General features: G+C 41.5%; 1 protein-coding gene across 5 annotated transcripts in view; it reads right to left on the bottom strand.

The window, feature by feature from the left end:
• Positions 1–12,307: 12,307 nt before the first annotated feature.
• Positions 12,308–25,423, bottom strand: part of ZNF207 (zinc finger protein 207) — a 40,396-nt gene continuing 27,280 nt past the window's right edge. For 3 of the 5 annotated variants that reach the window (XR_008514938.2, XR_010137889.1, XR_008514939.2), the window contains one exon: positions 12,308–24,680. The gene's annotated coding sequence lies outside the window, so the exon portion shown is untranslated. The remainder of the gene's footprint in view (positions 24,681–25,423) is intronic. The other 2 variants (XR_008514937.2, XR_010137890.1) reach the window with 1 other exon arrangement.

Genomic DNA, 25,423 nt, shown 5'->3' with positions numbered 1-25,423 from the left:
CATTTACTTATAAATACATCTTTACACAAAGGGGAAGGGCCTAAAAGACTTATTACAGAATCAATTGTTTTAAAAAATTGAAAATTACACATTACCACCAGATAGCATTTTCCCAGATAGGACTTTGAGTAGGCCGGGCGCAGTGGCTCACACCTGTAATCCAGGCACTTTGGGAGGCTGAGATGGGAGGATTGGTTGAGCCCAGGAGTGTGAGACCAGCCTGGGCAACAAGGTGAGACCCCGTCTCTACACAAAAATTTAAAACTTAGGCATGGTGGCACACGCCTGTAGTCCCAGCTACTGGGGAGGCTGAGGCAGGAGGATTACTTGAGTTCAGGAGTTTGAGGCTGCAGTGAGCTATGATGGGATGGCAACACTGCACTCTAGCCTGGATGACAGAGCAAGATCCTGTCTCTATGTTAAGTAAGTAAGTAAATAAATAAATAAATATTGGCTGGGCGCGGTGACTCACACCTGTAATCCCAACACTTTGGGGAGGCTAAGGTGGGTGGATCATGAGGTCAAGAGTTCGAGGCCAGCCTGGCCAACACAGTCTCTACTAAAAACACAAAAATTAGCCAGGCACGGGGGTGCGCGTCTGTAGTCCCAGCTACTCAGGAGGCTGAGGCAGGAGAATCGCTTGAACATGGGAGGCAGAGGTTGTAGTGAGCTGAGATCACTCCACTGCACTCAAGCCTGGGCAAAAGATTGAGACACCATCTCAAAAAAAAAAAATAAATAAATAGGCCTGACGTGGTGGCTCACGCCTATAATTCCAGCACTTTGGGAGGCCGAGGCCAGTGGATTACCTGAGGTCAGGAGTTCAAGACCAGCCTAGTCAACGTGGTGAAACCCCGTCACTACTAAAAATACAAAAAATTAGCTGGGTGTTGTGGTGGGCAACTGTAATCCCAGCTGCTCAGGAGGCTGAGGCAGGAGAATCACTTGAACCCAGGAGGCAGAGGTTGCAGTGAGCCAAGATCACGCCATTGCACTCCAGCCTGAGCAACAAGAGTGAAACTCCATCTCAAAATAAAATAAAATAAAAATAAATACTTCTACTTTGTTTATAACTAAGGTTGCAATAAAAGATGTATAAGGGCTGGGCATGGTGGCTCACGCCTGTAATCCCAGCACTTTGGGAGGCTGAGGTGGGTGAATCACCTGAGGTCAGGAGTTCGAGACCAGTCTGGCCAACACAGTGAAACCCTGTCTCTACTAAAAATACAAAAATTAACCAGGCATGGTAGTGCACGCCTGTAGTCCCAGCTACTTGGGAGGCTGAGGGAGGAGAATTGCTTGAATCCAGGAGGTGGAAATTGCAGTGAGCTGAGATCACACCACTGTACTCCAGCCTGGGCGACAGAGCAAGACTCCCAAAAGGAAAAAAAAAACAAAGTACACTTTGGGAGGCCGAGGCAGGTACATCACGAGGTCAGGAGATCGAGACCATCCTGGCTAACACAGTGAAAGCCCGTCTCTACCAAAAATACAAAAAATTAGCCAGGTGTGGTGGCATGTGGCTGTAGTCCCAGCTACTCGGGAGGCTGAGGCAGAATTGCTTGAACCTGGGAGGCAGAGGTTGCAGTGAGCCGAGATCACACCACTGCACTCCAACCTGGGCGACAGAGTGAGACTCCATCTCAAAAACAGATAGATAGATAGATAGATAGATAGATAGATAGATAGATAGATAGATGGATAGATAGGTAGGCTGGGCTCAGTGGCTCACTCCTGTAATCCCAGCACTTTGGGAGGCTGAAGTGGGTGGATCACCTGAGGTTACAAGTTGGAGATCAGCCTGGCCAATATAGTGAAACCCTGTCTCTACTAAAAATACAAAAATTAACCAGGCGTGGTGGTGCATGTATGTAGTCCCAGCTACTCGGGAGGCTGAGGCAGGAGAACTGTTTGAACCCAGGAGGTGAAGGTTGCAGTGAGCTGAGATCGCACCACTGCACTCCAGCCTGGGCAACAGAGCAAGACTCAAAAAAAAAAAAAAACAAAGTACAAGGTCAGGAATGGTGGTTCATGTGTGGTGTAATCCCAGCAATTTGGGAGGGTGAGGAAGGAGGATCACTTGAGTCTAGGAGTTCGAGGCTGCAATGAGCTGCGACTACACCACTGCACTCCAGCCTGGGTGACAGAATGAGAGTCTGTCTCTGAAAAAAAAAAAAAAACCATGCTAGGCTGAAGGAACCAGAGGTGCAAAGGCCCTCGGGGCAGAACTCTGTATTTTTGCCATAGGAGAATTTTGAGCAAAAAAGTGTAAATATTTTCAAAGAATTAAATTCTTGGACTGGGTGCAGTGGTTCATGCCTGTAATCCCAACACTTCCAGAAGCCAAGGCAAGAGGATCACTTGAGTCCAGGAATTCAAGACCAGCCTGGGTAACAAAGTGAGACCTTGTCTCTACAAAAAATTATACAAAAATTCAATAATTAGCCAGGTGATAATTGTTAGTGGGTGGTATGTGCCTGTAGTCCCAGCTCCTGGAGAGGCTGAGGTAGTGGGAGGATAGCTTGAGCCCAGGAGGTTGAGACTGCAGTAAGCAAAGGCCTTGCCACTGCATTCCAGCCTGGGCGATAGAGCAAGACTCTGCCCCTAAAAAAAAAAAAAAGAAATTATTGCATTCCAGAATAAATCCTCCTTGTCTATTGTATATTATTTTATTTTTATTATTTATTTATTTTGGGACAGAGTTTCGCTCTTCTTGCCCAGGCTGAAGTGCAATGGCACGATCTCGGCTCACTGCAATCTCCACCTCCTGGGTTCAAGCGATTGCTTCAGCCTCCCGAGTAGCTGGGATTATGCTCAGCCAATTTGTTGTATTTTTAGTAGAGATGAGGTTTTGTCATGTTGGCCAAGCTGGTATTGAACTCCAGACCTCAGATGATCCACCTGCCTTGGCCTCCCAAAGTGCTGGGATTACAGGTGTGAGTCACTGCACCCAGCCTCATACATTATTTTAGTACACTGCCAAATTTGTAAGAATTTTGCTTCTCTTCCTTTTTTTTAATATACTTATGAGATTGGTTTCTAATTTCCTTTCTTGAACTTCTTTTGCCCATTGTTTTATTAAAAAGAGACAAGGTCTCTGTCATCCAGGCTGGAATGTACTGGCACAATCACAGCTCATGGCAGCTTCAATCTCCTGGGCTCAAGCAATCCTCCCATCTCAGCCTCCCAAGCAGCTGGGACTTTAGGTGTGCACCAGCACATCTGGTTAATTTTTTATATTTTTTGTAGAGACAGGGTCTCACTATGTGTTGCCCAGGTCCTCCCACCTCAGCTGGGATTATAGGCATGAGCCATCACACCCAAGATATTATCCCTTTTTCTGAGTCTCTTCCTTCCTTCTATTGAATTGATTTCTATATTCCCTTTTTTAGCTGTGCTAATTTGAAAACTATAGATGTGTCTGGGTTTTTTAGTAGTTACTCTTGATTTTAAAGCGACACACTTAACTTTATGTCTACTCTAAATGTCTGCAGCTATGTCTCTCTTCCTGGGGAATGTGAAGAGATTCTTAGCACACCATTGGACAGGTCCTCTCTCACTATTACTATTTAGGGCAGCACTTCTCAGAGTATGTTCCCCAAGGCCTTTTCAAGGGTCTGAAAGGTTAAAGCTATTTTTATGATAATACTACAAATTGTTCTCAATTGATTGACATTTGCATTAATGGTACAAAACTGATGATGGGTAAAAGAGCTGGTGTCTTAGTATGAATCTAGGCAGTGTTATCAAACTGTCCCAGTAGTCACTGTATTCTTCATCATGCACTCACAGAAAAAGCCAGTTTCACTTAAGATTGCCCCAGATGAGAGAATAAAAATAGTTAATTTTATAACAATCCTTGACCCATGAATACACATCTTTTAAAAATTGTGAGTGATAACATGGGAAGCATGCATAAAACACTTCCACACACAAGTACAAGAGTTGTCTCAAGGAAAGACATTTGTGCAATTCTTTGAGTTGGGCTGAACTGGCTACTTTTCTCAGGGAGCACCATTTTTATTTGCAAGAACTGATAGACAACCACGGATCTACAGATGTGGGTATGTGGCAGACATTTTCTCAAAAATGAAGTAACCCTGTCACTTCAAGAAAAACTCAGTATTTGTTGTAACAGAAAACATTTAAGCTTTCAAGTGAAAAAGCTATTAAAATAATCCCTTTCCCAACTACTTGTCTGTGTGAGGTTGGATTTTCTTCGGGTACTTCAATCCAGAAAACACTGCGACATACTGAACACAAGCATATATGAGAATCCAGCTGACTTCTATTAAGACAAACATTAAACAGATCTGCAAAAATGTACAAATAACGCCACTCGTTACGTTTTTGTCTTGGTTTAAATTTTTATTTCGGGAAAAACAAAAACAAAAATAAATAAATTTTTATTTTGGGGCCAGGCACAGTGGTTCACACCTGTAATCCCAGCACTTTAGTAGGCCAAGTCAGATGGATCATTTGAGGTCAGGAGTTCAAGACCAGCTTGGCCAACATGGTGAGACCCCGTCTCTACTAAAAATACAAAAATTAGCCAGATGTGGTGGTGCACGCCTGTAATCCCAGCTACTTGAGAGGCTGAGGTAGGATAATCACTTGAACCCAGGAGGCAGAGGTTGCAGTGAGCCAATACCATGCCACTGCATGCCAGCCTGGGTGACAGAGTGAGACCCTGTCTCCAAAAAAAAAAAAAAAAATCATTTCAGGCCAGGCATAGTGGCTCACACCTCTAAACCCAGCACTTTGAGAGGCCAAAGCAGGAGGATTGCTTGAGGCCAGGAGTTTGAGACCAGCCTGGGCAACATGGCAAAACCCCATTTCTACCAAAAAGAAAAAAAAAAACAAAATTAGCCGGGTGTGGTGGAGCATGCCTGTAGTCCCAGTTACTCGGGAGGCTGAGGCAGGAGGATCACTCAAGCCCCAGAGGTTGAGGCTGCAGTGAGCCATGATCATGCCATTGCAGAGTGAGACCCTGTCTCAAAAAAAAAAAAAAATTATTTTGGCCTTCCATCACAAAAAAGGGTTTAGAGTCAATAAATAATTCAAACTTACTGACCTGTTAAATTAATTCCTATGGTCACATTACTTTATTTTAAGTCGACCACTCCTCCCACTATAGAAACTACCTTTTGCTTCTTGATGCCCACACTTTCCTTCTGGATTAACTTTTCTTCTTGCAGAGGCATATCCTTGAATAATTTTTTTTTTTTTTTTTTAAGACAGGGTCTCACTGTGTCACACAGGCCGGAGTGCAGTGGTGCAATCTTGGCTCACTGCAGCTTCAACCACCAGGCTTATGTGATCCTCCCACCTCAGCCTTCTGGATAGCTGGGACTACAGGCAAGCACCACAATATCCTGCTAATTTTTTGTAGAGATAGGGTTTTGTCATGTTGCCCAGGTTGGTCTCGAACTCCTGGGCACAAGCAATCCACCCGCCTTGACCTCCCAAAGTGCTGGGATTACAGGTGCGAGCCACCATCCCGGTCTGAAGTCTAGAAAATGTTCAGTGATTATCTTCTCAAATGTGATCTGTCATTCCTTTCTTAGCATTAAGTTTTTCAATATCTTTGAATGAAAAGTTAAGGTTTTGTCTTACTTTTTTTTTTTGAGATGGAGTTTCGCTCTGTTGCCCAGGTTGGAGTGCAGTGCCATGGTCTCGGCTCACTGCAAGCTCCGCCTCCTGGGTTCTCGCCATTCTCCTGCCTCAGCTTCCCAAGTAGCTGGGACTACAGGCGCTCGCCACCACGCCTGGCTAAATTTTTATATTTTTAGTAGAGATGGGGTTTCACCATGTTAGCCAGGATGGTCTCGATCTCCTGACCTAGTGATCCACCCACCTCGAGCCTCCCAAAGTGCTGGGATTACAGGCGTGAGCCACCATGCCCGGCCGCCTCCTTACTTTTTAAATCTCTCCCTTTTCTTTCTCTTACTCTATTTTATCTAGAAGATATGCAGTTGGCTCCACCTGTTCCTCCAGAGCCTTCAATCAAGATCTAGGACTTCATAGTATTTCAAACCTTCTGTGCTGATACACTAATATTACAGATTCAGTCACTTGAGCAGACAGCCTACTTTGCTGTTTTTGGTCAAAAAGTCATGTTTTTCTCCCTCGTCCTTACTAGGCCCACTTTCTTACAAAGCAACAGTCCCACACAGACAGTCAACCCTTTTATCAGCCTGCTTTCACAAGCTAACACCCATCCCAGGCCCCGGCTTTGAGGAATACTCCCAGCTCCAGGCATCTCTGCCATGGAGTTCTCCTAAGGATCTGTTTTACAGAAAGAGGTCAAAGTCCCAGCAAACACTGATTCTCCATTCAGAGCTGGAGTCTCACTGTGAGCCTCACTTGCCACTAGAGCTTTCTCTTTTTTTTTTTTTTTTTTTTTTTGAGATTGAGTCTCGCCCTGTCGCCCAGGCTCTAGTGCAGTGGCACAATCTCGGCTCACTGCAACCTCCGCCTCCTGGGTTCAAGCGATTCTCTTGCCTCAGCCTCCCGAGTAGCTGGGATTACATGTATGTGCCACCACGCCCAGCTAATTTTTAGTAGAGACGGGGTTTTGCCATGTTGGCCAGGCTGGTCTCAAACTCTTGACCTCAGGTGATCCACCTGCCTCAGCCTCCCAAGGTGCTAGGATTACAGGTGTGAGCCAATGTGCCTGGCCTCTCTTCTATTTTTAGTCACATGTTTTTCCTTTTTAAACATTTATTTATTTATTGCTACGTGTTTGAGGCAGAGGAATTGTGTTGAAGTTGAGCTCACTTTAACATCTCAATCAAAAGTCATATATCCTTTCTACATTTTATAAAAATAGGAATATATTTTATAATTTAATACGTTTTTTATTTTAAATTTGTTTTACTCCCTTTACTATATATGTATTATAACAGGGGCAAATAAATAGCAGAGTCGTGGAAGCAAGGAAGAGCCAAATTCTGATAGAGGAAATGAATTTCACAGAAGCTCTTGCCACATACAAAAAAAAAAAAGAAAAATAAAAGACTTCACATCATTTCAATCACTTGCTTGCCAGCATCCTAAAATTTTCTGTGGATTCACTCTAATGGGCAGATCACCTGAGCTCAGCAGTTCGAGACCAGCCTGGCAAAACACTGTCTCTACTAAAAATATAAAAATTAGCTGGGCGTGATGGTGGGCGCTTGTAATCTCAGCTATTCAGGAAGCTGAGGCAGGAGAATCGCCTGAACCCAGGAGGTGGAGGTTGTGGTGAGTCAAGATTGCGCCACTGCACTCCAGCCTTGGCGATAGAGCAAGACTCCGTCTCGAAAAAAATAAATAAATAAATAAATTTTTAAAAAATGATTAAGATGGTAAATTTTGTTATATGTATTTTACATAAACATAAGAAAAATATACCTGAAGATATCATCCGGGCAACCAACTTTTTTCTTTAGTAAGAAAAAAACACTTTTGATTTGGAATTTGTGAGGTGAAAGGACTAACAGTTAATGTTTAGACTTGTAAAGAAAAATAAGCATAGTAATAGTAATTGTGGCTACAAAGCAGAATGTAAATGTTACAATTCATGAATAAAGCCACAATAAACTTTCATACAACATTCACGTAGTATTATTTAATATTACTACAAAAAAGTAACCATGAATAAAATAAAATGACACCCTACCATTTAACTCACCAGAAAATAGGGGGAAATACCAAACATGCATAGAGAAACGTGTGCAAGAACTTGTGTCAGTGGCTGGGTATGGTGGCTCACGCCTGTAATCCCAGCACTTCGGGAGGCTGAGGCGGACGGATCATGAGGTAAGGAGTTGGAAACTAGCCTGGCCAACATGGTGAAACCCCGTCTCATATTAAGAATACAAAAATTAGCTGAGCGTGGCTGCACGCCTGTAATCCCAGCTACTCAGGAGGATTGCTTGAACCTGAGAGGTGGAGGTTGCAGTGAGCTCAGATCACACCACTGCAACTCTAGCCTGGGCAACAGAGCAAGAATCCCATTTCACAAAAAAAAAAAAAAGGAACTTGCATCAAAATGTTTACATGGTGGCCAGGCACAGTGGCTCACACCTGTAATCCCAGCACTTTGGGAGGTCAAGGCGGGCGGATCATGAAGTCAAGTGATTGAGACCATTCTGGCCAACACAGTGAAACCCGGACTCTACTAAAAATACAAAACATTCGCCGGGCGTGGTGGTGTGCATCTGTTTTGCTCGTTTCCCAGGCTGGAGTGCAATGGCATGATCTCGGCTCACTACAACCTCTGCCTCCCGGGTTCAAGCGATTCTCCTGCCTCAGCTTCCTGAGTAGCTGGGATTACAGGCATGCACCACCATGCCCGGCTAACTTTGTATTAGAGACGGGGTTTCTCCATGTTGGTCAGGCTGGTCTCCAACTCCCGACCTCAGGTAACCTGCCTGCCCCGGCCTCCCAAATTGCTGGAATTACAGGTGTGAGCCACCGCGCCTGGCCTGCTTTATTTTATATACATTTTTTCCTCTGAGACGGGATCTTGCTATGTTGCCCAGACTGGTCTTGACTCCTGGGCTTAAGTGATCCTCCCACCTCTGCCTCCCAAGTAACTGGGATTACAGGCATGCTCCAGTGTGCCTGCCTTGCTTTCTTCTTATTCTTTAATTTTGACCAGTTTGTTCTCCATCTCTTGACCTTTAGAATTTCTGCTCCTACTGCCTAAGACACTCGTCCTGTGCCTTCTTCACATGGCTGGCTCCTTTCAATCACTTAGATACAGTCACACATCATTCAATTCCTCAGAAAGGCCTTCCTTGATCATCTAACCTAAAGGAGTCCCAACTCCACCAACCACTATTATTTTACTCTGTTTTTTTGTCTTCATGGCACTTTATCAGTATCTGAAATTAAAAGTTATCTTCTTCGTTTAATGTTAATCTCCAAAACTAGAATGGAAGCTCTATGAGGGGAAGGGCTCGTCTGTTTTGTTTACCTAATGTATTTCCCTAGGACCCTGAAACATATTATAGCCCATAATATTGGTTGAAAATGAATATATTTGGCTAATTTTGTAATCAGAACAACAACAAAAAATAACTTTTTTTTTTGAGACAGGGTCTGGCTGTTTTGCACAGGCTGGAGTGCAGTGGTACAATCTTGGCTCACTGCAACCTTGACCTTCTGGGCTGAAGCCATCCTCCCACCTCAGCCTCCCCCATAGCTGGGACCACAGGCATGAACCACCACGCTAAGCTAATTTTTTTGTATTTTTTAATATAGATGGGTTTTCACCATGTTGCCCAGGCTGGTCTTGAACTCCTGAGCTCAAGTGATGCATCCATCTGAGTCTTCCAGTGCTGAGATGACAGGAGTGAGCCAACACGCCCAGCCCAAATTCTTTTTTTTTAATTTTGTCAATCTAAGTCTAAATATAAACCAAATTATTTTCAATAGAGAAAAATAAAAGCAGAAAGACTGAGTTAAAAAAACAGAAAGATTAAACCATAAGATACATTTTATGTACATTTCACTGGCAAAAAAATGTAAAAATGTGAGAAACCTAAATGTTGGAGAAGATATGGATCAATGAGAACTCTTTATACACTGCTGGTGGAGTATAACTTGATTCAACCACTTTGGAAAAGAATTTGACATTTTCTAATGTTTATTATTTACATATTATCCAGCAATTTCACTCCTAGAAAAATCCTTTCACATATGCATCAGGAGACACAGATAATAATAATTTTTACAGCAGCACTTCTCATAAAGCAAAAGACTGCAAATCCAAACATGCATCAAAAAGAGAGTGGATAAATTCTGGTACATCAGACAATGAAATACTATACAGTGGAAATGAATGCACTGCAGCCACAAAAAATAACATGAATGAACCTTAGTATAATTTTGTATTATTCCATTTTTTTTTTTCAGACAGATTATTGCTCTGTCCCCCATGCTGGAGTGCAGTGATACGATCTTGGATCACTGCAACCTCTGCCTCCGGGTTCAAGTGACTCTCCTGCCTCAGCCTCCAGAGTACCTGGGATTACAGGCACCCGCCCCCACACCCCGCTAATTTTTGTATTTTTAGTAGAGACAACATGAGGTTTCATCATGTTGGCCAGGCTGGTCTTGAACTCCTGACCTCAGGTAATCCTTCAGCCTCAACCTCCCAAAGTGCTGGGATTACAGGCGTGAACCACCTTGCCCAGAGCAATTTTTTTTTCTTTTTTTTTTTTGACAGAGTCTCATGCCAGGCGAGGTGGCTCATGCCTGTAATTCCAGCACTTCGAGAGGCTGACAGGGCAGATTACAGGGTCAGGAGATCGAGACCATCCTGGCCAACATGGTGAAACTCCATCTCTATTAATAATTTATAAAAAAAAAAAATTAGCTGGGAGTGGTGGCACATGCCCATAATCCCAGCTACTTGGGAGGCTGAGGCAGGAGAATCACTTGAACCAGGGAGTCGGAGGTTGCAATGAACCAAGATTGCGCCACTGCACTCCAGCCTGGCAACAGACTGAGACTCCATAACAAAACAAAACAAAAAAAGGCAGTCTCCCTCTGTTCACCCAGGCTGGAGTGCAGCAGCATGATCTCGGCTCACTGCAACCTCCGCCTCCCGGGTTCAAGCAATTCTTGTGCCTCAGCCTCCCGAGTAGCTGGGATTACAGGTGTGCACGAACACGCCCAGCTAATTTTTTTTTTTTTTTTTGTATTTTTAGTAGAGGTGGGGTTTCGCCATGTTGTTGGCCAAGCTGGTCTTGAACTCCTGAGCTAAGGTGATCCACCCACCTCGGCCTCCCAAAGTGCTGGGATTACAGGTGCTCCAGTGAGTAAACTGGAACAATTAAATTTAAATGAACAAAATCTTCAATACAATTCAAACTTTTAAGTTATGAGTATCACTTTTTTTTTCACATATTTAGATGTAGTCTGTCAGCAATAAAATTAAGGCAAATATATCAGCTGGGTTCACTTAAATTTTTAAAATTGTACCTGGTACCCTTTACTCATCTTCATTAACATCAAGAAAACATAAAAAGTACACTAGTTGTGCTGGAGAGAAGGAAATTACAAGGAAGACATTGGGTTAAATCTAACAACTTATTAGTAAATGAGTTGAAGATGTAAAGTATAATATATAGGCAAATAAGAGTTTTCAGAAGGACAGTACATTCTTGAGAAAACCCTAATGCATGAAAATTTAAGAAAAAGTTCTAAGATGAAATGGGATTAATAGTTGTCTTTGGGCCGGGCATGGTGGCTCACGCCTGTAATCCCAGCACTTTGGAAGGCTGAGGCAGGCAGATCACGAGGTCAGGAGATCGAGACCATCCTGGCTAACACGATGAAACCCCGTCTCTACTAACAATACAAAAAATTAGCTGGGCGTGGTGGCAGGTGCCTATTCGGTAGGCTGAGGCGGGAGAATGGTGTGAACCTGGGAGGCGGAGCTTGCAGTGAGCTGAAATCGCGCCACTGCACTCCAGCCTGGGCAACAGAGCAAGACTCTGTCTCAAAATAAATAAATAAATACATAAATAAATAATAATTGTCTTTGGCAGGGCACAGTGGCTCATGCCTGTAATCCCGGCACTTTGGGAGGCTGAGGCAGACAGATCACGAGGCCAGGAGTTCAAGACCAGCCTGGCCAACATAGTGAAACCTTGTCTCTACTAAAAATACAAACATTTGCTGGGCACGGTGGCACACGCCTGTAGTCCCTGTTACTCAGGAGGCTGAGGCAGGAGAATCACTTGAACCGGGGAGGTGGAGGTTGCAGTCAGCCAAGATCATGCCACTGCACTCCAACTTGGGCAACAGAGTGAGACTTCATCTCAAAAAAAAATTTAAAAAAAAGAAACAATTGTCTTTGATGATTAAAATATTTTAGAAATCTGAATTACAAATCCCCAGTATAAAGATGAAAAATGTCACTTCAGTAAAAAGAAATAAAAATAAAAATTGATTCATGTACATGAGTAGAAAAAAATAAAAATTAAGCCAGTCACCGTGGCTCATGCCTGTAATCCCAGCACTTCGGGAGGCTGAGGCGGGTGGATCACAATGTCAGGAGTTCAAGACCAGCCTGGCCAAGATGCTGAAACCCTGTCTCTACTAAAAATACAAAAAAGTAGCCGGGCTTGGTGGTAGGCGCCTGTAATCCCAGCTACTCGGGAGGCTGAGGCAGAGAATTGCTTGAACCCAGGAGGCGGAGGTTGTAGTGAGTCGAGATCGCACCTCTCCACTCCAGCCTGGGCGACAGAATGAGACTCCATCTCAAAAAAAAATAAAAAATTAAAATTAAAAGAAAAATGTCCCATCACCTTAGGATGCCTCTGTCCTGCACCTTTTTTCTCTTTTTTTTTTCCTATTTTGGCTGTCTCACTTTGTCGCCCAGGCTGAAGTTCAGTGGTGTGATCTCAGCTCACTACAGCCTCGACCTCCCAGGCTTAAGTGATCCTCTCATTCCAGCCTCCCAAGAAGCTGGAACTACAGATGCACGCCACCATGCCCAGCTAATTTTTGTATTTTTTTGTAGAGATGGAGTTTCGTCATGTTGCCCAGGCTGGTTTCAAACTCCTGAGCTCAAGCCATCCACCTGCCTGGGCCTCCCAATCTCCTCAACTTCTAAAAAGATTTTGAAGTAAATAAGACCAAAGAGTAAGAAACATATATAGCTAAGTTTATAAATAAGGAGAGAGAGAAAAAACAAAAACAAACAGTTCTATTGGTAAATAAACAGTAGCCTAAAATGTTGCACTTACGAAGAACTAAGCATTTTGCTGTTTTTGAGTTACACATTTTTGTTTGAAACAGCGTCTTACTCTGTTGCCCAGGCTGGGGTACAGTGGTGTGAACACAGCTCATTGTAGCCTCCATCTCCCCGGGGTTAAGATGATCCTCCCACCTCAGCCTCTCAAGTACCTGGGACTACAGTTGCGCACCACCATGCCTTGCTAATTTTTAATTTTGGTTTTTTTAGAGATGGGGTTTTGCCATGTTGGCCAGGCTGGTCTCAAACTCCTGGACTCAAGCAATCTGCCTGCCTGGGCCTCCCAAAGTGCTGGGATCACAGACATGAGCCAATGTGGCCAGGGTTACATGTTCTTCTTTGCCATATCCTACAGGTATTACAAGCAAATCTTCTCCCTACAAAATGAGATTAGACTGATTAGACTAGATCTTTAAGGCAACTTCTGGTTCTAATTTCGTACGGTTTTACAAAGACAGTAATTTTAAGTAGGTTTTAAAAATTCAACTCTTAGGCCCAGGTGCATGGCTCACACCTGTAATCCCAGCACTCTGGGAGGCTGAGAGAGGATTGCTTGAGTCCAGGAGGTCGAGGCTGCGGTGAGCTGTGATCACACCACTGCACTCCAGCCTGGGTGACAGAGCAAGACCCTGTCTAAAAAAATTTCAGTCTTCAAACCAGATGCAATCATTCTGATCCTAATGTAAAACTTTTAACCCGTAAACCAAAATACAAGCTAAAAGTGTCTCCCTCTCTTGAGGGGGAGTTGGGAAGAACCAATTCAGGCATCTTGGGTTTCCAGGACTAGGGTTTTTCCACTACTAGGGTAGGGAACAGGGATGTTTCTTACCAGAGCCTCATTCTAGAGGGAACATAACAAAGTGAGCCAGAGAAAGTCTTGTGCAAAGAGGCATTGCAAAACCAGCAATCTGGATAAAGATAGAAATAAACTTCCTGTAATCCCAGATGCTCAGGAGGCCGAGGCAGGAGAATTGCTTGAACCCGGGAGGTGGAGGTTACAGTGATCTAAGATCATGCCACTGCACTTCATCCTGGGGGACAGAGGGAGACTCCATCTCAAAAACCAAACAAAACAAAACAAAACTGAGGCTGCCTAGATGAGGTCAATAAAAAAGTGTCTGTACAGTAGTTCTCCCTTATTTGAGATTTGGCTTTCCATGGTTTCAGTTACCCATGGTCAGCTGCGGTCTGAAAATAGATGAGTACAGTACCATATTTTCAGAGAGGAAGAGAGCCCACATTCACATAACTTTTATTACAGTATGTTGTTATAACTGTTCCATTATTTGTTAGCTGTTGGTATCGGTCTATCTTATAAATTACATTATATTAGGCCAGGCGCAGTGGTTCATGCGTGTAATCCCAGCACTTTGAGAGGCCGAGGCAGGCGGATCACAAGGTCAAGAGATCAAGACCATCCTGGCCAACATGGTGAAACCCCATCTCAACTAAAAATACAAAAATTAGCCAAGCGTGGTGGCGCGTGCCTGTGTTCCCAGCTACGTGGGAAACTGAGGCAGGAGAACCGCTTGAACCTGGGAGATGGAGGTTGCAGTGAGCCGAGATCGCGCGACTGCACTCCAGCCTGGAGACAGAAAAAGACACCGTCTGGGAAAAAAAAAAAAAAAAGTATTATAGGGCTGGGTGTGGTGGCTGATGCCTGTAATCCCAGTACTTTGGGAGGCTGAGGCCGGCAGATCACTTAAGCCCAGGAGTTCGAGACCAGCCTTGGCACCATGGCAAAATCTCATTTTTACTAAAAATACAAAAAATTAGCCAGGCATGGTGGTGTGTGCCTGTAATTTCAGCTTCTCAGGCGGCTGACGTGGATCATCTGAGCCGGGAAGTCAAGGCCACAGTGAACTGTGAATAGGCCACTGCACTCCGGCCTGGGCCTGGATGATGGGTGTGAGACCCTGTCTCATCAAAAAAAAAAAAAAAAAAAAAAAAAAAAAATTTGTAGGTAATTTAGAGATGATTTGAAGTATATGGGAGGATGTGCATAGGTAATATCCACATACTATGTCATTTTCATATCAGGGACTTGAGAATCTGCAGATTTTAGTATCAAAGGGAAGTCCTGGAACCAGTCTTCGGATAACAAGGGGCAAATCTAGTTCTTCCTGGGGACTGCAGCCGGAGGTAGAGCAGAAAACAATTTCTTTTGTTTAATCCACATTAGATTTTTATTTATATTTATTTTGAGACAAGAGTCTCACTCTGTCACCCAGGCTAGAGTGCAGTAGAGCGATCTGGGCTCAAAGAGATTCTCCCACCTCAGCCTCCGCAGTAGCTGGGACCACAGGTACGCACCACCATGCCCGGCTAATTTTTGTATTTTTTAGTAAAGATGGGGTTTCACCATGTTGGTCAGGCTGGTCTTGGACTCCTGACCTCAAGTCATCCACCTGCCTCGGCCTCCCAAAGTGCTGGGGTTACAGGAATGAGCCACCACGCCTGGCCTTAGATTTTTAAAAGTAACATGCAACAATTTAAACATAAAGAAAATGTACTTTTAAGAAAAGGAACAGTATGGACTTTATACAAATTTCCAGAAAGCAACTAAAAGATTATATACTCTTGGTAATTATGAACTACTGGAGTTAAGTATTTTACCTTTTTGTCTCACCACTATTTACTGAGAAACTGAGGACTAAAGTATGCTTTGCCAACACCCTGACCGCTATCAGACATAGCTTTCTTTGATTTGAGGATGGTATCACAGAGATAAACCTACTCAATGTAACAAACACTTACTGCCCACTAGGTGCCAAGCACTATGAATCAGAGGTAAAATAACCTCTTTCAAATCCCACAGTAATAAACTTAGTCACCTATTATGACTATATCCAAGATAGGTCCCTCCCCATCCAAAAATGTTCATTGATTGTTCTGAAATTTTACTTTTGTGATCTCAGTCCCTTGGGATACTGCATTTCCCAAAAGCCCATCTAGGAACTGTAATATCGATGCCAAACAATTTATTTATTTATTTACACCGACAACCTGCAGCTCAATCACAATAGCCAATTACTGGTTCAACTGCACCAGTCTATTCAGTGGCTTATTCCCCAACATCATACTCCATCATCTACCTCTTGTCCATCATCAAACCTTCCTCTCTGGGATTATCTGGCTTTCCTCCTGTTCATGTAAATTTCCGCAAACATCAGCTCTCATCAAAAAAATCCCACACTGGTGATCTACAAGAAAAACTGTCCTGCAGGTGTGATTAGCACAGTGTTTAAATTCTCTTTAAATAACTATGACATCTAACTTCTCTAGAAAAAAACTGAAAGTTGGCCACTGTGGCCAAGCAATGCACCCAGCATGAGCCTCATTTGTAAGGGTCACGAGTTCCCCACTCACCAACTGGCTTCTTTCACTCATTTCTATAACCTATCTGGTTCTTGTAGGTGTTTCAGTTTGCAATCACTGGTCTAGCCTACCTCTATTCCAAACTAAAGCTATTCTTTCACCATAAATAAAATGAGAACCTTTTATTCTAGCAGACATGCCGCAGGAAAAGTTGCTTTTAAAAAATCCTTCTAATCTTAAACAAATACAGATTTCATTGTTTTGTTGTAACAGCTCTGTCCAAGAGACCTTTGCTATTGTCAGGGGTTATTCTTTAGCCAATCACAAGTATCTGTTCTAAAGATCCTGCTCAAAAGGACAGCATCACTGAGTCAGGTTTAAATTGCACAATATTCAAATAAAGGCACATCTCTCTAAACCTCTAGTCTGTTTTGATGAAATAAATTAACCCTGCGGGCATGGTGGCTCATGCCTGTAATCCCAGCACTTTGGGAGGCCGAGGCAGGCAGATCATGAGGTCAGGAGTTCGAGACCAGCCTGACCAAAATGGTGAAACCCCATCTCTACTAAAAAATTACAAAAATTGGCCCAGCATGGTGAGGTGTGCCTATAATCCCAGCTACTCGGGAGGCTGGGGCAGGAGAATCGCTTGAATCCAGGACGCGGAGGTTGCAGTGAGCCGAGATTGCGCCACTGCACTCTAGCCTGGGCAACAGGGCGAGACTCCATCTCAAAAACAACCAACCAACAAACCAATACAAAAATTAGCCAGATGTGGTGGTGTGCGCCTGTAATCCCAGCTACTGAAGAGACTGAGGCAGGAGAATCGCTTTAACCTGGGAGGTGGAGGTTGTGGTGAGCCGAGATTGCACCACTGCACTCCAGCCTGGGTGACAGAGCAAGACTCCATCTCAAAAAAAAAAAAAAAAAATTAATTAATTAACCCATTACTAGCAACTCAATTTAACCCTGCAATTATTAAGTGCCTCTTTTTAAGTGTCGTGCAATGTGCTAAGTTTTAGGAATGAAACGAACAAGACACAGTCCTCCCTCCGAGGTTGCAGTCCAATATAAACACACAAATTGATGGTAAGTACATAATGCAATGAAAGCACATATAAAGGTCATCACAGAGGATCAGGGATTTGGAAGAGGGCATTAACTCTAAACTCGTATTTGGCAGATGTGAGGAAGTGGAAGTTACACAAAAAGTACTACGGGGCAGACAGTGTGTTGAGAGTTTAAGCCAAGTACCAAGGGAAAACGGCAAGAAATTATTTTGGAAAGACAAGCAGGAGTCAGTTTATGAAGGGTCTTTGAGCCAAGAGTTTTCAGAGGTAAAACCTGAGCCTCATTCTTGACTCCTATTTTATCCAAATTTTATCCTAGGAAAGTCATTAAAAGAATGAGAAACAGGCCGGGTGCGGTGGCTCACGCCTGTAATCCCAGCACTTTGGTAGGCCGAGGCAGGCGGATCACAAGGTCAGGAGATCGAGACCCTCCTGACTAACACGGTGAAACCCCATCTCTACTAAACAAACAAAAAATTAGCCAGGCGTGGTGGCACGCACCTGTAGTCCCAACTACTCGAGAGCCTGAGGCAGGAGAATCGTTTGGACTCGGGAGGCGGAGGTTGCAGTGAGCTGAAATTGCGCCACTGCACTCCAGCCTGGGCATCAGAGCGAGACTCCGTCTCCCCCACCCCCCAAAAAAACAAAAACAAAAACAAAAAAAACAAAAACAGGATAGGAAGCTGAAGAAACACAAAAACGAACAAGGAGACCACTACAATGGCAAAAGTTGGATTCCAGAGCATAGCAAAAGAGGAGAGCTGTAAATGGATGCCTAGTACAATGTGATAAAAAAGGATGCAAATACAGATTTTATAGATATGGTAGGTATCTACAAGTTGAGGGCCTTGGCTTTTACCATCTTCATGGATCAGAAAGCCATCAGACCAATGTGTTTATGGCATCAACGGATGAGGAAAAGCAACGATGTGGAATAACCAGGGGAATAAGTGAAAAGGGTGACTATCAATTGCTTCATAGCATCATGATCCTAGCACATATTGAGACATATGGTTATACATTGCTCACTTTCATTGTACATCGTTATAATATATCCACAATGTATGAATATACATTGGTAGAGACTCAGAACCAGCTTTCAGGAAAGTTCCATGAAGAATTCAGAAAGAGGAGTATTCCATTACTACAAAATACAAGTTATGTGGTGATAACAAAGGTTTCTGAGCAGGGGAACAATGTCCTATAATTGTGGGGAATAGTAAAAAATTAAGAAACTTACAGTTTGTAAAGTGACCAAGAACAACAATGGCCTCAGGTATATAAGGCTTCCAAAACACTTTAAACTGGCCTCACTGAACATACGATAGTTCTAGTTTCAACTCACCAAGTCAATAGCTGTCAGGCCCAGTTAGTTTCTAAATTTTATTATTCCCTGTCACCCAGATGGTAGTGATATGGAAATATCTTGTGGTGCCAGGAAATAGTGGCAGCCTATAGTGATAACCTGGGTGCTTCTGAAGACACATTGGGTCCAAAACCACAGCCACTGCTCTACTCAATGTGTTTTTTTGTTGTTGTTGTTTTTTGAGACGGAGTCCCACTCCTTGTCCGGGCTGGAGTGCAGTGGCACGACCTTGGGTCACCGCAACCTCTGCCTTCCGGGTTCAAGCGATTCTCCTGCCTCAGCCTCCCAAGTAGCTGGGATTACAGGCACCTGCCACCACGCCGAGCTAACTTGTATTTTTAGTAGAGACAAGGTTTCACCATGCTGGCCAGGCTGGTCCTGAACTCCTGACCTCGTGATCTGCCCACCTAAGTCTCTTAAAGTGCTGGGATTACAGGTGTGAGCCACCACACCCGGGCAGTTAATGTTGTTTTTATGCCAAGAATCCCAAGACACCCCAACTCCTAGAGAAAATGTATATGCCTAATGTGGTATTCAAGGAACTTTACACTTTAGACTCCAATGACCTCATTCTTTACAACTTTCCTTCATAAGCCTCATACTGTTGGGTTTTCCCATCTTTTTTCTAACACGTTTTTTTCCAATTTGCCCAAATCCTAACAATCCAAGACCTACTTCAAATGCCACCATCCTGAGATCACACAGACGGAATTTGCTTTCTCCAAATTTTACGTCCTTTAAGGGCATTTTCACTTTGTTACTGATGTACCCTTCTTAGACCCTTGAAGAAACTTATTTTTTGCCTCTCAATGTCTTACTCGATCTCCAACAAACATTTCCTAAATAAGTCTTACAGATTAGGTGGAGCCTAAACGGCGTCCAAAAAAACAAATAACAACAACAACAAAAAAACCCCAAACCAACCCACTATATTTCCAATGTTTCCCTTTTTTGAGTTGGGGGTCTCACTGTTGCCCGGGCACCAGCGAGTGCAGTGGCACCATCATGGTTCACTGCAGCCTTGAACTCAAGGCCTGAAGCAATCCTCCCAACTCAGCCTCAGTTGCTGAGTTTACAGGCATAAGCCACTGTAGCCAGCATCAATATTTTGCTTTTTGCCTTTTCCTGTGTTTCACACATTCAAGGTTAGCATCTTCTAACTTCTCCCATGACTATTCAGTAAGTCATTACATCAGTTACTCTTGAGATGTTTGGGGCCAGGTTCTTCTTGCCTTCTAACTGACCCTCCTACTGCCCACCAACCCACCCTGCCCCACTGCCAACCAACTCAGGATAATCTGTTAATCATAAACCATGTATTACTCACCAGCTCCAAGTTCTTCAAAAGACTTCCATTAGAATGACATTCAAACCATGGTCCATTGTGTGACTTGGCCTATCTCTCTCTCCCATCTCCACTCACCTTACATGCACACACACCCATCCCACCCACCATTCAGACCTCATTCTTTGTTCAAGATGTTATGCTTTCCCATCTTATGGTTTCTGCACACCTACTACCCAAAACATTGTTACCCAATGAGACTTTGTGCAAAGGCTGGCTTCTTAAATCCTCAGTTCCAAAGTCTCTACTCAGATGCACTTCCTCTCTACTATGTGCAAAGGATAATATCAAAGCACACTGTGGGCATTCATATATATGTGCTAAATGAAATTTTTTGATTTGCAGTAACCGTCTGCTCCCACCATTTCCTGTGGTCTAACAAGGTTAGCACAAATGTATAGTGTGTTAGTTCTTTCAAGTAAACATACAGAAAATACTGAGCACTTACAAAGTGCCAGGCCAAATTCTTTTACACATATTAACTTGTTTCTCACAAACCTATGAAACTTATGACTACCATTTGAGAAGTAACTTGTTTCAGGTCATATAACTAATAAATAATAGAAAAGCAAGGATTTGGTTGCAAGCTCTAGTTTTATGCTCACTCTAAATCAGTTTCTTCTGGCTCATCTACCTATCCAACTTCAACACAGTATCACACACAAAATATGCACACTAAGCGTGCTCTTTTACCCCTTACTTTTCCCCGTAGACATTCTGTATTTAATAAAAATAATTATTCCTTACAGTTCCCAGGATACAACAAAAACTGCTCAGGACAACTGATGCATATCATAATATCTTCTTAATATATAACTGTTCTGGATACAAATTTAAAAAATGGGCTCAGACAAGTATCATAAATAATAAATGAAAGATTTTATTCATCTTGGTAGATAACAAGCACTCAAAGGTTAATGAGTGAAGGAGATAACCATCTCTCCAAACAAAGAGGCTCTTAATAATGCAGAAGCAAAAATCTTTCCACTTTTAGATGAAAACAAACTAAAAAATAACTTCAGGCTTCAGATATGGAAATAAAGCACCATTTTTCAAATGGCAGACTTGGCTTACTTAAAGTAAGTAAATAGCCCCAGACCATCTGAAAAATAAAAACATTTCGATGCCCCTTGTGAGTTCTAATTACATGGCTACATGTTAAGGAACATCTCTCTGTCTCTGAACCTACTAGTAAACAAAAATTATACAGATATACATACAAATGTAGTCTTCCATTTCATTTTTCATTTGCACAAGCTTCCAGCTATTTAACTAGGTGACAAATCAAAGTGACAAGATGCACTAATATTTGTGAGAACTTTAAATTTTAAAAGCTAGTATTTAATTACCCTTAGTGAGCTCGTTTACTTACATTAAAAATTATGCGATCGGTCATGATTTTTCTTTAGACCATTTAATAATACACATGGACTAACATTTATCATGCTTTGTTCAGGACCTCCTTACAATCATATCCCTTGTACGACCTACTCTTCACATAATCCCTTGCCAGTAAAAGTGAAGACTGAAGATTGACCTGACAGACAGGTCCCTTTACTAACCTTTGTGATCTTGTACCACTTCATAAAATAATGCTTACTCTAAACCACTACAGACTAGTTTGGAAATAAACGGACCTTTTCCTCAGAAATAATCAATCTTTCCTGGTGTAGCAATTGAACACTTCACTTTAACCTTCATTTATTATCACTTTATTATTAATACAACATCCCAGGGAATAGACTCCCAAATCTCATCACCCCCCCCCCCTTTTTTTTTGAGACGGAGTCTCGCTCTCTCACTCAGGCTGGAGTGCAATGGCGCCATCTCGGCTCACTGCAACCTCCTCCTCCCGGGTTCAAGTGATTTTCCTGCCTCAGCCTCCCGAGTAGCTGGGGTTACAGGCACGTCCCACCACACCTGGCTGATTTTTGTATTTTTAGTAGAGACGGAGTTTCACTATGTTGGCCAGGCTGGTCTCAAACTCCTGACCTCAGGAGATCCACCCGCCTCAGCTGGGCCCGGCCCCTTTTCTCTCAATTTAAAAACTGCTTTAAAAACTGCAAATCAGGTATTGGGTTAATACCACTTTACTATTATTAACTGATTCCTCTAATATTCCAGAAAGAGCACAAGATTTTTTCCATTTTTGATAGCTGCCTATTGTCAGTTTTAACTGGAGCTGAAAAACAGAAGACTTAAGTAAACTGAAAGCCATCAATGAGTTTTAAAAAGGGACACTGAAATAATTCTTCTTGAAGGTATTTTCTTTAACAGCCACTTATTTCTACCCTGTAAAAAGCTTGAAATATAAAATTAGTATTTAAAGCACCATACAAAATAAAAAAACCAGACAAAGGAGTAAGGTATGTTCCAATTTAATCTTTATGCACACAAATTTGTAAAAAATGTTAAACACATCTACATTAAGTCGCAAAAGAGATGCAATAATTATTGCTCACTTTTAAACATTATCTTATACTATGGAAATGCAGCTACTTACTCTCATCACTATTACATGCACTTAAAGTTAAATACTTACCAAATTTTCACTGTTTATTCCTGCTAGGAAAGGACACAGTTCCTTAGAAATTTACTTCACTTTAAATCTTAAAGACACAAATTGAGGTTCCATACTTTGTTTAGTGCTTATCTAGAAGAATGCATTGCCACATCACATACTCAGGTATTGATTTTCAGATTTTAGAAAACTATCATTGTTCATACTAAAAAGCATCAGAGTTGAATATTATTGGTTCTCAAAGATCACAGGAGGAAATAGAATGTAAAAACATTCTTAGCATATGCTGGTTTTAATCTAGGATGTAGTTAAAAACTAGAGGGAAAAAATAATCCATGTGTTACATATAGCGAGGCTAAATAAAGCAGGGCATAAATTAGAAATTTACTCAGAAGCTAATTTTCACTGGTATATGTGGTCTCAGAAATCAGTATTTCTAACTCCAATTTTTCATGCAGGGTTAGAGTGGCTTAAATAATACTTTTGAAATTTTTAAGCCTCTCAAAGAAACCCTGTAAGCAACTGGTCTGCATGAACAATTTTGGTAAATCCTTCTTCAACTCTTAACTCCAGCTTACTGCTCATGAATCACTGCAACAACAGCTTCAACAAGAACAGAATGAAGTTCTGGTATCTTAATTTTACACCTATGCAATGTCTCCAAAGCACTAAGAAAAATCTTTTGGCTGCCAACTAAAAAGAAAATGTTTAAGAACTTTCTTAAATACTAGTTTTAAACATTTATTCCATCTCACCAAAATGAAATAATTTATGTGTTAAAAGTTTTTGTATTTATAGTCTGTTATGTGAAGGTCAGAAAAAAGTGAACTAGCAAATTAAAAGGGAAATGCCAGGTGGTAAAATAATTTTCTAATATTCTTGATTCAAGTAATATCCAAAGATGTAGAAATTCAGAGTGCTCACCTCTTTAATCAAAGTGTCCTATTTCAGTTAATTTTAGAAGCTAAAATTATAATATATAAAAGTATAAAATAGTACTCACCAGAAAGGCAGCTTTAAAGAGATGGTTTTAAGGAAAACCATTTCCACTGTATCTACACCATTTCATATACAGATTAAACTGTGAAAGGCAATGAAACTTAAGCCCTTGTGCAATTTTACATTAAAAAACAAGTGGTTATCTTGTAAGATATATTTTATTATCAGCTGATAAATCCATGTTTTAAAATTTAGCAATATGCACAATTTCCATATAAAGATAATCTGTTTTCACAATGACTAATCACCATCCAGCTCAAGAGGAATTCAAGATTACTAGTTTTATGGCTAGATCGTCTCAAATTAAACATCTCACACAAGGTGAAAAGGAAGAAGCCATACATCCTACTATCAGATTAGGATGGTTCAGGCTTGCGAAAATTAGAAATTAACTTGTATGCTTTATTCCTCCCTCCTCAGTGCTTTACGTTTGTTATCAACCTAAAAGCACAACATTTAGAGGTTAAAGGAAATCTTTAGAGGATGGTTCAAACAACAATGAACTCGGGTAGAATAAAGAAAATAATAAAAATGTTAAAACACATCTTCCACAACCCATTATGTCCCCACTGCCCCTCAAAAGTGTTACATGAAGAATCTAGCTACATTTCTTGATGGGTAGTCAACTTTCAATATTAAAAAGGTATGTTATTCTTAGTTCACAGTATAATGAACTCACTGGTACACCAACAGGATACGTTATAGTTTACAAAAAAAGAACAAAAATAGCAGTACTTGTATTTACAAGTGTTGCTAAAAGAACAAAAAAGCATTATAAAAACATATTCTAGCTTATGACTGTACACCACTTATCATTTCTTGATGTGAGGAAACTCGCCTTTCTTAGGTTGATTCCTACTGTAAAAAGTTAAAAGGTGAATGAGAGAACCACCATGAAATAGCTTAAGTAGAAGACCCTGGACCCAAAGCCCTGGACTCCGTATCATCTATCAACAAGGGCATAGCCAACTGAAACTGTCTTTTCCTTTTATGTACAATGTATCTACTTAGGTTGAAGCACAAGGAGATAACAAAGGAGCAGTATTACACCTCTATTACAACTGGGGTTAGCAAACCTAGATCTACTTTGGCCCAAGTACTGAGCGTTTAAAGTGTCCAATGGATCTATTATTAGTTATACTGACATTTAAGTAACCGCACAGCTTTCTTCCTTGTGTGAGTTATATGGATATGTTTGAAAAAAATAGGAACATCAGGTACTTACAGATTAAACTAACCTGTACTGGCAGGGCTGTGGGATTTTTCTTCTCTACCAGTAAGTAGCAAATGCTGAAATTCTGCTGCTAGTTAACAAAAACACAAATTGTATTAAACTGAGGAGTTCAATCCATAGTTTAAAAAGTCAATGTGCATTAAATTTCCTCAGAGCCTGATACTAATACATTTAAAACTTTTCCCTATTTTTTTTTTAACAAAAGTTAAGTTACCTTATATTGTCTATTGAGAATGAGCTAATTAACACTGAAAATCTCTTGGACACATCTCAATTTTACTATGTATTCCAGTATGTGAATTGTGATAGAACTTTTGATTACTCTAAAAAGGGGATGGGCATATATCTTAAACATGTAGGAATTTCTAAATTTAAACGAATATGTAGACACACCCCCACAGACAAGCAATTTTTAAAAGTTTTTAATTCAACTTTCGTAAAAATTGATTTTGTCACATCAGAGATTCTCAATTTTAAAAACATGTACTGAGAAGCAAATTCCATTGTTTCTCCTTGAATAAGTGAACAGGTAAAAAGGGGCTTTGCTCAATAACTAGATGCTCTGTTTTTTTTCTAACTCAGACTTACAGTAACTGTAGTAACTCTTCCCTTGCTCCACTTGGGTACTTAAGCAGCCTCATTTTATTAGTAATGACTGGGATATGATAGTGCAAATCTTTTTTTTTTTTTTTTGACCTCTGTGATTGCTAAACTATTTATGAATAAAATTTTAATAAGAAGCTACATTAAAATACTATGTTGAGACCTCAGTAACAAACGCAAATCATGAGCAAGAATGCTGTTACTTTTCAA

The sequence above is a fragment of the Pongo abelii genome, chromosome 19 (genome assembly GCF_028885655.2).
Source record: "Pongo abelii isolate AG06213 chromosome 19, NHGRI_mPonAbe1-v2.0_pri, whole genome shotgun sequence".
Taxonomy (NCBI): domain Eukaryota; kingdom Metazoa; phylum Chordata; class Mammalia; order Primates; family Hominidae; genus Pongo; species Pongo abelii.
Note: the sequence above shows the minus strand (reverse complement) of the source record. Positions and strands in the feature narration are given on the sequence as shown.